The sequence below is a fragment of the Elaeis guineensis genome, chromosome 4 (assembly GCF_000442705.2).
Source record: "Elaeis guineensis isolate ETL-2024a chromosome 4, EG11, whole genome shotgun sequence".
Taxonomy (NCBI): domain Eukaryota; kingdom Viridiplantae; phylum Streptophyta; class Magnoliopsida; order Arecales; family Arecaceae; genus Elaeis; species Elaeis guineensis.
The window spans coordinates 72278872-72292336 of NC_025996.2; positions in this window are offsets into that span (position 1 = coordinate 72278872).

Genomic DNA, 13465 nt, shown 5'->3' on the forward strand with positions numbered 1-13465 from the left:
TATTTGCCCCAGAACCTAATCAGTAGGCTTTGGCCTCCACTGAAAAGATCTGGTTAGGTCCAAACCATTAACATGACTTAATTTAGTGAATCGGACCAATAAATGATCACAGGCCCGACTTTGGCCGGCCAACCTAACCACCATCAGAAAGACTCAATCAAATTATCATATTATGAATAATAATTCCATTAGCCAATGAGCACCAGGCCTTTGGGCCTCCAATGATCATTGAACTAATGGACTCATTATCATTCACTTAATGGGAGGCTATGACTTAGTTATCATTATAACTTAATCATTTTAGGGACCTAATAATTTTGAGGATTTTATTAAAGAATAGTAGAGAAGAAATCATCCAGCAATTTCAATCCTCCCACTGACTTCACCAAGTCAGATTAAAAAGGATTTAATTAAAGCTGGCATTAGGAGCACCTAAATCAGTCATACTGATTACCTAATGACATGGGTGAGCTCTAATCACCAAGTGATCTAATCAAAATCTAACTTACAAGATTGGCCAGGTAAGTGAGATCAGTGGTGGGGATTTGCCATTAACTCGTCAATGATCGAATCAATGCGAGTAGCTCCCGCTTAAGAACCACTGGTCAAAACTGCCGAACTTACCTTAGACACCAACCGGTTCATTAGTTTTAATTTTGATCAACTTAGTAAATAGAGCTCCACCGCGTAGCCATGAATTAAGTCCATCTTGGTCTAGTTAAAGACATGGATCCATTCAACTACAACTATTGAAGTTGAGTCTAGAGTATCTTTGACCTAATCTAATTCAACTTTTGATTAGATTTGACCAATTACTCCAATTCGTCCATTTTTTAAACTAACCTTAGGTCTAACCCAATTATGGACCTAATTCATCTAACCCATTGACCCAAAAGTTTATGCAATTATCTTAGGTCTTAATTCACAATTCTAGACCTACTAGACAATACTTAATTCTTTTAATTAAGTACTTGGGCTGATGGGTCAGGGTTTGGCATTTCGAAAACAATTTTCAAATTTGAAAGATTTTATTTTCTGTTCACCAAATGTGTTAACTCATTTCACAAACGGGTCAGCACATTTCATAAACAGCAATTCTATTGCTCATTTCATAACAGAAAATAACTCAAAATAAATCATAAATTTCTTTTAGATCTAATCTAACACATTCATGATAAATTTCTTAATTAAGTCCTTTCGCTGCTTCATCGGCATGAGATATAATTGCATCGGCACCCCTACCGCCATAGGAGACCCCATCGAATGGGAAGAGAGGGCCTTTAAACCCTACTTTTCTCCTATGACCGGACGGCCATGGCAACCAACCCAATTAGATTACTTGCTACTTGGATCATGTATATCTAAATATACAAATTTTAAAATTTAAATTTTGAATTTCAAATTTCAAATTTCAAATTTCAAATTTTAAATTTTAAATTTGAGATTTCAACCAAATTTCGAATTTCAAATTTTCAATCTTTGAATTTTAAATTTTGAATTTTGAATTTCAAATTTCGAATTTCGAATTTCAAATTTGAGATTTCAACCAAATTTCAAATTTTAAATTTTGAATTTTAAATTTCAAATTTCGAATTTCAAATTTCAAATTTCAAATTTGAGATTTCAACCAAATTTCAAATTTCAAATTTTGAATTTCAAATTTGAAACTTCTAACAAATTTTCAAATTTCAAATCTTTTTGAATTTTGAATTTTGAATTTTGAATTTCAAATTTAAACTTATAGATTACACCTTAATCTACGCATGCATATGTATATCATATTCTAGAACCTGGCTCTGATACCAATTGAAGCAAAAATTTAGTGCAGGGGCAAAATGATAATTTTTAAAACTTTTTCAAAATTACTATTTTACAGCAAATTATTAATTAATCTCATTAATTAATACTAATTAACCCTACACTAAGATCTAAATATGATACAACAGTATGTATTTAAATTTGAAATTCAAATTTGAATCAGTAAACGTTTTACAGTACTGTGTTCAGAACACATCACCTTTTGCGGGTAGTCGATCACCACAATCTGATCACCGTCGGAGGGCTCTGATCGTCACATTGCAGCCACCCAACTGTCTGGCCTCTACGGATCGTCCACACGAAGCTCCCGTCTGATCAGCTCCTCACGAATGCTAGTTCGTGATTTCACCCTTTTGATGGCAGATGTTGATCGAACTCCTTCGATCGATGTGTGCTGACTTCTCGGATGCTCTGAATCATCTGCACAGTTACTTGAGAGGCTGATGGATCTCTCTCTAAAATTTGGTGGACTCACGACACTCGTGGCACACCAATCTCACTTCCCGAACCCTAGGTAGAAACCCTAGGGTACACACCAAAAACCCTGCACCCAATTTTCTCTCTTTTCTTTCTTTTTCTCTCGGAAGGTTTTGGACCTTCACCTTGCGCAGAAGCCTTCCTCACACCCCAAAGTTTCTCTCCTAATTTTTCTACGCACGTCCCACCTTTCTCCTCTTTTTAAAATAACATCGAATGTGTCTTATCCGCGTGAGAGGATAAAGACAAGAGGTTACACATTTGAATTCAAATCAAATTTGAATTCAAACGAAAACCAACTTATCCCTATCCTTTTGGGCGTGAGAAGAGAAGGGGCATGGCTCTTTGTGTGTGGAAAAGTTTCACGAGAAACCTTTTCTCGTGTAAGTAATGTGGCGCACAAAATGGATAAGGATGAAAGGGCAAGTGATAAGTTATCCATTCAAATTCAAACATGCTTTGAATTTGAATGGCTAACTAATTAATTTATCCATCCATATGGTGCACAAATGAGGACGTGGGGAAAGGTTTTACGTGAGAAAAATTTCATGAGAAGTTTCTTCTCGTGAATTCAAATGAGTGCAAGGAAGTTGGGTGACGCAGGGAATTTAAAACAAGGTGGTTTGATTCAAATTGAGCCAACCTAGTTTAAAATAGGTTGAGCACAATTAGACCAAATTAAACCCAACATAATTAGGCTTAATTAGGCTTAATAAAATCTTAATCAAATCAAGAATTAACTAAACCTAACCCCTGATCAAATCAGGGACTAAACCACCTTAGCGATTAGGTCAACATTTAACCTAATCGGGTCAATCCAAACTGAATCCAATTCAATTGGACTTGATCCAAAAATAATTACTCAATCAAATTGAGTTAATTAGTGATTAAATCACTAATTAAACCTCTCATAAATATTGAGTCCAAATTCGATGGGCAATCAGGCATCAGAGACCATCGATATGAAACCCTGATCAAAGAGTTCAAATTTCAAATTCAAAATTCGAAATTCAAAATTTTGACCCCGGTACACAAAATGTGTGAAACTCATGATTAGAGAATCCTAATTCTCAATCATAGAGTTTCAGATAGATAAGACTCATAATCAGCCATCAGATCAGAAAGGAACCTCTAATGTGTGTGACCCCGCAGGTTCGAACCTAAGCCGGTAGCACAGGAACCAATTTCTGTACTAATCGAAGTGACCATCTAGCAATGGTACTCGACGACCGGATAGGTCGAATAATCACAATCACAACATTCAGAACCTACGTGAATATGGTTACCGTATAATTCATCCCTTTTGACCCCTGTGTTTAGGATGACTCAGAGTTAAACTGTCAACCCTGATGATATCATCCGAATCGTGCTCAACTCAATTAGTCCTGTGACTCTTCACTAGGACTACCCTGGTCAAGGTTTTGCTAAATTGAAACACGACTGTACACAGCTCCTAAACTGGAGTGGTCAATCCCATCTTGACACACGCACCGACAAGTCAAGTACTTGACTACACCCAGCAACCTTCCGTCACTGAATTAGAAATTCAGGTAGTCCAGTGCCTAAGTGCAGTGAGTTGCTTGCAAGTCACCGTGGCGGTCTCAGGTCGGAGGGACATTTATACCCATATCCCATCGGAGCAAATCTTGACAGCAGAAATAGCTCCGGAGTTGGTCACGTTCAGTGCAGATGTACCATTACATCTCACCTGTATGCCATACCAGTATCTCCACACTCTTTGGTTATGAGGACAACCAACCCATATGGCACACAACGACCTATGCTCGATATATATTGTCGTCCTTGGTAACAACGTATCATTTGGTCGCGAACATGTTTAAGGACTAAACGACAAATCCTCCTTTGTCGAGTCTAAATAGTCCTAAGGACTTCACCACAACATAGGAGTTCATTAGAAGATGAAACATTTGTGATGAAAAAAATACCAAAATAACTTTTATTTATTTATAATTCATGTACTAATACAAAAGGAGCACAACCGTCAACAGGCTGACGATTGGCTTTGGGACACTATTCCCAACACAAAGTTCATAGGGGGTTTTCTTTAAAATTTATCTAATCAAAGCACGATTTAAAATGTAACATGCTGTGTTAATTGCTTCCGCCCAAAAATATCTTGGAAGGTTGCTTTCACAAAGTATGGTATGGGCCATTTCTTCTAAGGTTCTGTTTTTTTTTCAACTACCCCATTTTGTTGGGACGGGTGTCCTAGGAGCAGAGAAGTTATGGCCAATTCCATTTTCATTACAAAAGTTTTCAAAGTCTTGATTTTCAAATTCAGTTCCATGATCGCTTCGAATATTTTGAATTGAAAATCCTTTTTCATTAGTGACTTTTCGGTAAAATTTAGTAAAAATATGAAAAGTTTCATCTTTGTGTGCTAAAAAGAAAACTCAAGTAAAACGAGAGTAATCATCTATAATTACAAAACCATATCATTTTCCTCCTAGACTAGTGGTTCTAGTTGGTCCAAATAAGTCCATATGCAAAAGCTCTAAAGGTCTAGAAGTTGAAACAATATTTTTGGATTTAAATGAAACTCTTGTTTGTTTACCTAGTTGGCATGCATCACAAATTCTATCTTTTTCAAAATTCAGTTTAGGCAAGCCAAGAACTAATTCTTTCTTAATTAATTTAGAAAGAGAATGCATGCTAATGTGTGCAAGTCTACGATGCCAAAGCCAACTAGTCTCATTAACTTTAGCATTCAAGGATACTAGGCATTGCATGTTTATTTTGGCTAAATCATTTAAATCTACCATATAAATATTGCCATGTCTATGTCCAATAAATTTAATGCCATCGTTAATAGGACTAGTTACAATGCAAACAGATGATTCAAAAATAACTTTATACCCTTTATCACAAAATTGACTAATGCTTAGTAAATTATGCTTTAAACCATTAACTAGCAAAATATTTTTAATGTATTTGGAGGGAGTGATACCAATGTTACCTATACCGATGATCTTTCCTTTGCCATTATCTCCAAAGGTGACCATCCCTCCATCCTTAGCATCAAGCGTGATGAATTGTGATTCATCACCAGTCATGTGTCTCGAGCATCCACTGTCAAGATACCATTTCCTGTTTCCTCCTTGGGATGCTAGACACACCTGCAAGCAAAAGTCAAGTTTTTGTTTTAGGTACCCAAGCTTTCTTGGGTCTTTTTTGGTTAGTCATAATGGTTCCTTTTGGAACCCATATTTTCTTTATAGTTGAGTTTGCAAACTTGTTAGAGAAGCAAGTGTATGACTTATGTCCTACTCTACCACATTTGAAGCAAGTAATGTTAGAAGACTTGTTACTTAAAGAGTTTACATAAATATTTTTCAGATATTTTTGTTTCTTCAAAGGGTTATAGCCAAGTCCAGCCTTATCATCTATGGCTTTTTGATTATCAAGAATCATATTGAGTTTATTTGAACTCAAGGTGAACTTTTCTACTATTGGTTTCAGCTTGGCAATTTCATTCTTTAAGCTTTGATTTTCTTGAAGCAAGATAGATTTTTCAATTGAAAAGTTTTCAGCTTGTTTCAATAAAGATTGATTTTTTAATTTTAGCTCTTTGTTCTTCATCCCTAGTTTCTTTAATTCATCAACTAAATCATAGAATGCTTCATGTAATTCTTCAAATGTAAAGTCACTAGGGGTTTCAAAAATTACCTCATTTTCGTGTGCCATAAGGCACAGGTTGGCTTGTTCGGTTGAGGTTTCCTCTTCGGAGCTTGAGTCATCACTCGTACTCCATGTGGCCATCATGGCCTTCTTCTTGAACTTCTTGGGACCTTTCTTCAGTTGTGGACATTCGGATTTGAAGTGTCCCGACTTCTTGCACTCGTAGCAGATAAGGGGTTGGTCTTTCTCTTTTTCTTTGCTTTATTCTCCTTTTGTGAATGGCCTCTTCCTCATCCCCTGTTTCCTTTTTCTCAAAAATTTCTTGAATCTTCGGGTGATGAGTGCCATCTCTTCATCCTGTTCTTCATCTTCAGTGTCATCAGTTTCTTCATCTGGTGGAGCTGTGGATTTGAGGGCAATGGTTCTTTTCTTTTTGACTTCTTCCTCTTGATGTTGCTTCATGCTTAGCTCATGAGTCATCAAAGATCCAAGAAGCTCTTCTAGAGGTAGAGTGTTCAAGTCCTTGGCTTCTTGGATGGCAGTCACTTTGGCTTCCCAAGTTCTTGGTAAGGACCTGAGAATCTTTCTTACAAGCTCACTGTTAGTATATGACTTATCAAGACTCTTTAAACCATTAATAATATCAGTAAAGCGAGTAAACATTTCAGTAATGGACTCATCATGCTCCATTTTAAACAATTCATATTTATGCACAAGCATGTTTATTTTAGACTCTTTTACTTGATTGGTTCCCTTATGGGTTACTTCTAACCTATCCCATATTTTTTTAGCAGATGAGCAAGTAGAAATGCGATTAAATTCGTTTGCATCAAGAGCACAATAAAGAATATTCATTGCTTTAGCATTTAATTGGGCCATCTTCTTATCAACCTCATCCCATTCTTTCTCGGGTTTGGTTGATTCCTCACCATCTATAATTTTAGTGGGTGTGTGAGGACCGTTCACTATGATACTCCACATATCATAGTCGAGTGCTTGTATGAATATTTTCATCCGAGCTTTCCAATAGGTGTAATTAGACCCATTGAAAAGTGGAGGTCGGTTGGTGGATTGCCCCTCGGCTAGAGAAGTACCGACGTGGGTTGCCATAGATCTTTGGCTCTTTGATTGTTTAGATCAAAGAAGGGCTAGAGCACCCGGCTCTGATACCACTTGTTGCCCAGCTATGCAACCCAAGAGGGGGGGTGAATTGGGTTTCTAAAATTTTAGGCTTAACTAATGACTTATGAAAAATGTTCGTCAATAGCTAAATGAATGAGGAGAATAAACTTAATTCAAGACTAATTGCCAAAAATAAGAATGCAAGGAAATAATGAAGAGTTAAAGAGAAGCAATTATGCACACCACAAACAAAAGGATTTATAGTGGTTCGGTGCCAACCTTGCACCTACATCCACTCCCCAAGCTCCTACTTGAGAATTCCAATCCACTAATCTTGTATTCAACCCGAATACAAATGTCGGAAACTCCGACTCTAGCTATCCCAAGCTAGTCCACTTGTTTTCCGGGTACAAACCAACCCAATACACTCCGATTCTAGGTTCGGATCAATCTTTTCTTATTTTGAAACCCTTCCAAAACAAAACCAAACACTCAAACTGAGTATAACAATTTATAGCACACTTAAGCATAAAGAAAAGCTCCTTCCATGAGCGAATATAACTTTAAATACACTTTACTTAAAAGAAGAAGCCCCTTTTTGGATTTTCTCAAGGTGGATGGAGACTTGATTGAGCGCTTGAGGAGTTGGTAAGCTTGGATTGATGGCTTCTTGAAAGCTTTAAATGAGCTCTTGATTAGGCCTGAAAAGTTGGCTTGAGAAACTCTTTTTCAAATTCTCTCTTTTGAATGCTCTTGAATGCTCTCTTGAATGCTCTTCTTAACTCTTTCAATATCTTTTTTGTTTCCCACCTTTTGAATCCTTTTATAGCTTTAAGAAATAGAGAAAAATATTCTAAGCTGAAAAAGAGCCATTAGACCACATTAAATGAGCATTAAAAGCACTTAAAACAGGTTAAAAACTAGTCGTTGTGGAGAAATCCCGTCACAGGAGTCGACTCATGGGTCGACTCATGCTTGGGGGTCGACTCATGGGTCGACCTCTGTGGAAGAATACCAGAAAATAGGGTTCTGTAATTTTTTGGCCTAAAACTGCAGGGGTCGACTCATGAGTCGACTCACAGGTTGTGCCAAGCCAAAAATTTTGCGTGCCAAACAGCTCATGTGCCATGAGTTGACTCATGGGTCGACTCATGATTTTCAAACATGCATATCTTTCAAAATACAAGTCCAAAAATAATGAAATTTTCACCAATAGATCATAAATCTTTTGTTCTACCATTTGATACTATCAAATCAGAGTTTTGATAAAATTACAATTTTACCCCTGAAGAGCAAAAAGACTTTTTCAAATGAAAATTATTAGTACCCCTTCAACTGCTTTGTAATCATCAAAATCAATCTAGGGAGCAACATTAAGATAATTTAGTGAACTCATTCTTTAATGAGTACCCACATTCTTGTATTAGTGTTTTCACATAAGTGGCTTATGAGATCAGCCACCCTCTCTATCGAGCATACAAAGGATGTACCAATTTTTTCAAACAATGATCTCTGACTCAATGTTCTTACGATCAGAAATATTTAAGATTAAAATTTTAAGACTTTAGATCTCACAGGCATGACCCATTCATGTCCTCTAAAATTATTATCCTAATCTATAGGGTTCATCATAATCCTTAATATGAAAAGATGCAACTGAAATGATGAATCAAAAATATCTCATTTTTATTTATATCAAAATAAATATTTTTACATGAATTGGAAGAATATATAAATAAGTCATATCACATAATCCTTGTGATTGGCTTGTAGGGTACTTATTCTTTCATATCTATTGCCATGTGATGTCAATATTCAACATGGAGTACCAAGCTCATGCCATCTTTTTCAAGATTGCAGGGAAGGTAAGGTAGAGGAGGATCTCCAAAGCATCCTGGAGTATCATGAGAACTTTATAGCCTTTCATGTGATCTAAGGGGTCAGTGGAGCCATCGTATGGCTCCACCATCAGCATCTTGAATTGATTTGGGATTAGTTCCTGGAGAATGGAGTGAATGAAAGGTGGCTGGGAGCTAAAGCTGACGATGTCATCGTTCTTCCTGCCACCAACTTGAACCTCTGCGAGTCAACACTTGATCTCATAGATCTTCTACTCAATATCTTCATCTCAGTGAGACTATTCTGGACAGGGAGTGTAACCTGACATTGAGTTCCCATTGGAAGAGGTAAGGGATCACCGGTACCATCAACCATGGGCAGACCCATGGTGGGAGGGCAATTGCCAATTGGAGAAGGATGGTTGGTGCACCCCTCGAGGAGGATTCTCCAAAAGTGAAAATTGATCTTGATGATTGCATCATGATGGCATGGCATGGGAAGTGAGCTGAAATAGTTGCTGCTGCTCTGTGGCTTGCTATAGATACTGAATGGTGTTCATCAACACCTGGACTTGATGGACCAAATTGTCAAATTACTGGGATCCCACTGTTATCAGCAGTTGCTTTGGTTCCACCAACCGATGAGGGGTGGATGATTCGATGGCTCTACCATGGCTTTGCCGAGTCAACGATTGACGAGAAGTAATGGAGCAGCGCACCATACTTTCTTCCAAATTAGATTACTGGGGGCCCTTCCTCTAGTGTCAATCTATTACTATAGATTTTTGGCTTAGGTCGACTCACTGGAGAGTGGTGGCATCCAGTAGAGAAGATGGTGATCAGACCTATAAAATAAGTTTCAGATTGGAGCAGATCCAATAGGGACCCTCCAGTACTTAAGTCATAAATCTAAAACAGATGGGAGGGAGCATACGTAAGTTGCATACTTTAGGGGTCCCCTGATTGTCTCTATTTATAGAATATCGTTAGAGCTTATCCGATGCACAGTCAGCCGCTCTTAAAAATGGTATAGTTTAACAGAACCTTTCTTGATGCATAGCTAGCCACTCTCAAGGGTGGCATAATTTGACAAGACCTTTCTCCACGACAGTTAGCCACTCTCAAGAGTGGTATGATTTGACTTTGAGTAGCATGATTTGATGGAACCACATGGGGATCTCTCGCCAGCCTTTCCAAATGTGATGATCAATCGGGGTCAAAGGAAATGTGACCTGGAGCCCTGCACTTGGCTTGGTGGTATGGACGAAGGCATTGGTGAGAAGTTGGAAGCTGATGTGGGTCGGTGATTGATGTAGGGGTCAATGGCTGAGGCATGGGTCAGCCACAATCAAAGTTCATCCGTATCTTCTGATCGAACAAAGATTTGTACCAATATAAGCCATGCGACCTCGCCCTTGGTGGCTTGGCAGAACCTTGACCTAGGGGCTAGTTGGAAGTCATCCCGTTAGTTGATAACAGTTCGATCCAGGAGTCGGTTAGAGGTTGGCCTGGGGGTCGATGTCAGTCCACCCTAGGGGTCAATTGAAGGTCGATGATAGCCCGAGGTGGTATAATCATCCATACTAGTCATCGTTCTAGCATCTCCATCATCCTAAGACTTTAGGGGATGAGTCCTAAGGTTGGTGGCTGAGGTAGCACGACCTCATAATAGTTGTGATCCTTAGACTGATGAACAATACATCTTGAAATACAATCCAATATAAATCTAGTAGTAGGCATTCAAAAAAATATCTTATGCTGGCCAAATATAAGGCAATGGATGGATATTGTTTATACTACTCTCTATTTAATCATGATATTATAAGAATCGATCCATACCTATGTAGTAGTAGTGGAACAAAACAATAACAAAGAAAGCTCAAGTCAAGCACTCAAAGATGATGGAAAGAGCTGATAACTTAGAGGTTGAAACCTTGACGTCCTCAAATTTCATCTTAGGAAATGGATTGAGTAAGTTGAGGAATGACTCAACATGAGAACTATATGATGCCTCGTAAGCTGAGAAAGGAAAGCATTGAGCTTGAGACTAATCAAATAGATTAACCAAAGACTAACCACATCGAGCTTGAGACTAATCAAATATGGTGAACTATGAGGATCTTCCCTATCAGCTTAGAAAAAAGAATCATGATATGGTATGGGGTATAACAATTATCAAAATATGGAGAATGGTTAGTACTAGTCATTGAAACTTTGAAAGTAGTAAAGATCAGGAATGAACAAGTGTCACCACTAGAAGCAGGTGACTATCGGATGTTTTACAACATGATATACAAGTATTAGTGTAACTCTAAAAGAAAGAATTTCAACCAATCAAACACTTGTTATTTATCTTTACTTTATCTTTGCATTTATTTTTTATTACTTTGCCATAATTATCTTGTTTTATCCAAGTAAGTGGTGTCGTAATGTTGAAAGCTTTTGAAGATTAAGGTATCATCACTAACACTTCCAATTCATTCTTTCAATCCAACACATGACTAAGGAGTTCTTATCTTGCCAAGGATTCAAACTGAGAGGGTGACAACTATCTTGGCTCATATTGATGATTCTTCCTCTGACTCAGAATATACAAAGGAATCTTCTCCTACTTCAAAGTCGGAAGATGCTTGTTTTTTATAGCATGCAAGTTTTGTAGCATGCAAGTTTAGTCCCACATCGGTTATGAGTCAAGAAAAAGTATGACTTATATAAATTACAATCTTCTCTCTCATATAAGGTATCTTTTAAAGGATAAAATTGTGAGGCTCTAAATGGCTAAGATCCACTAAAGCCCAAAGATGGTCAAAGTCAAAGCGGATAATATCTCACGTATGTGAGTGTGGAGGTAAACCCAGCCATCTGACCTCTTAACTATAACATTGGCGCTATCTGTGGGAATGCCTCCTGCTCACATACTCCCTGTTGACTGGGGGGCCTAATATTGTGGGGGGGACGGCATCTTTAGTCCAATATCGATTGTGAGTCAAAAGGAAGTATGGCTTAGATGGATTAGACCATTAGCTGCCATATGAAGCATCTTTTAAAGAGCAAAATCATGAGGCTCCAAATAGCCAAGACCTATTGAAGTCTAAAGATGGTTAGAGCCAAAGTGGACAACACCTCACGTATGACGGAATGGAGAAAAACACAACCATCTAAGTCATCCGACCCCTAAACCGCAACACAAGTAATATAGAGTCGATCTTCTCTATGAATAAAGACGTCCTTCAAAAACTCTATAGTGCTATCAAAGTGCATGAAAAATTTTATGGGATTAAATACACCAGAGACTTAAAAATTATAAATGAAAAAGTAGGGCTCAAAGAAGAGATTGAGGGCAAAGTTTCAAGACTAAGTAGTACAAGAAGGCTATGGGCTAGGTTGGCAGGAGAGTCTATCTCAAGTATGAAACCTAGAGATGTATTGCAAACACTTAGAAAATTGCCTGGATCAGGGGAGGTTGGGCTTGCAAGCTTTCTTCTTCTGAGCAAGGCCCATTGTAAGTTGTAACTAAGGTCATTGACAAGCTTAGTCTTGATCATACGCTAGGCAGGCCTGTGTGAAGTGGCTCACATGTTTCCTGAGTCTCTATCAAGATATTGTTAAGTTGCACTACCCATTTGTGAGCTTCTACATTTGAATTTGCAATAAACCTTTCTTTGTAGACTCAAAATTTTCCTCTTGTATGAGGCTAGTGGAGTACATGAGGCTCCGAGAATATCAAAGGGAGAGGACTCACTCCAAATCTCAATCAGATGCTAAGGAGAGAATCCGAATGGTGTCGGTCAATCCTAGCTTAGCACAAAGTGGTTTTGTAAGAGGTGTCCTTCCTTGTGGAAATTGATATATGGCTTCACACAAAGTGGCACACCTATCTTCTTGGGTGGGTTGTCTCTCACTAACCTAAGATTCAACGATGTGGACATCTCGCTCTATAAGTTTATAGAACTACCACTATGTCAGACCATATGTTTTGGGCATCTCACTTTTTCTTTAACATAGAACAAGCTGAGTGTGATTAGCTCAATTAAATTATTTCAATGACCAATGTCAAGTTTGTATAAGCCTTGACTCGATCTTAATTCTCCCAGAGATAGTGTTGATAATGCCCACCATAGGTCCATTCTTTGGATTTCTTTTGGGTTGGTGAGGCTTGGCTAGAGCACCATTCTAGTTTCGTTGCCCATCCATGTACCATCGGAGCCAACCCCGCTTAATGAGTGCCTTCATTTCATCATATAGCTGCATGCAATTCTTTGTGCCAGGGCCGTGGTCGCAGTGATACTGGCAATTCTTCTTCATATTACACCTATAATAGGCCGAGGTCAACATCCTCCTAGATAGTAGCAAGTTGTCCTGGCCCTCTATTTCCATAAGTATTTGGGCTTGAGGTGCATCAAGAGGAGTATAGATCCCAAACTTCTATAGTGGAGTTCAAGATCGGCAATTCTGAAGTGGTGTCCTAAATCAATTGTTATGAGTTCTTGACCGATGCAACCTCCTCCCACTTCGACGCCCTTCATGCCTTGGTTTGTCCATTTTTTAGCTACATTCCTTCTTCTCAGGAG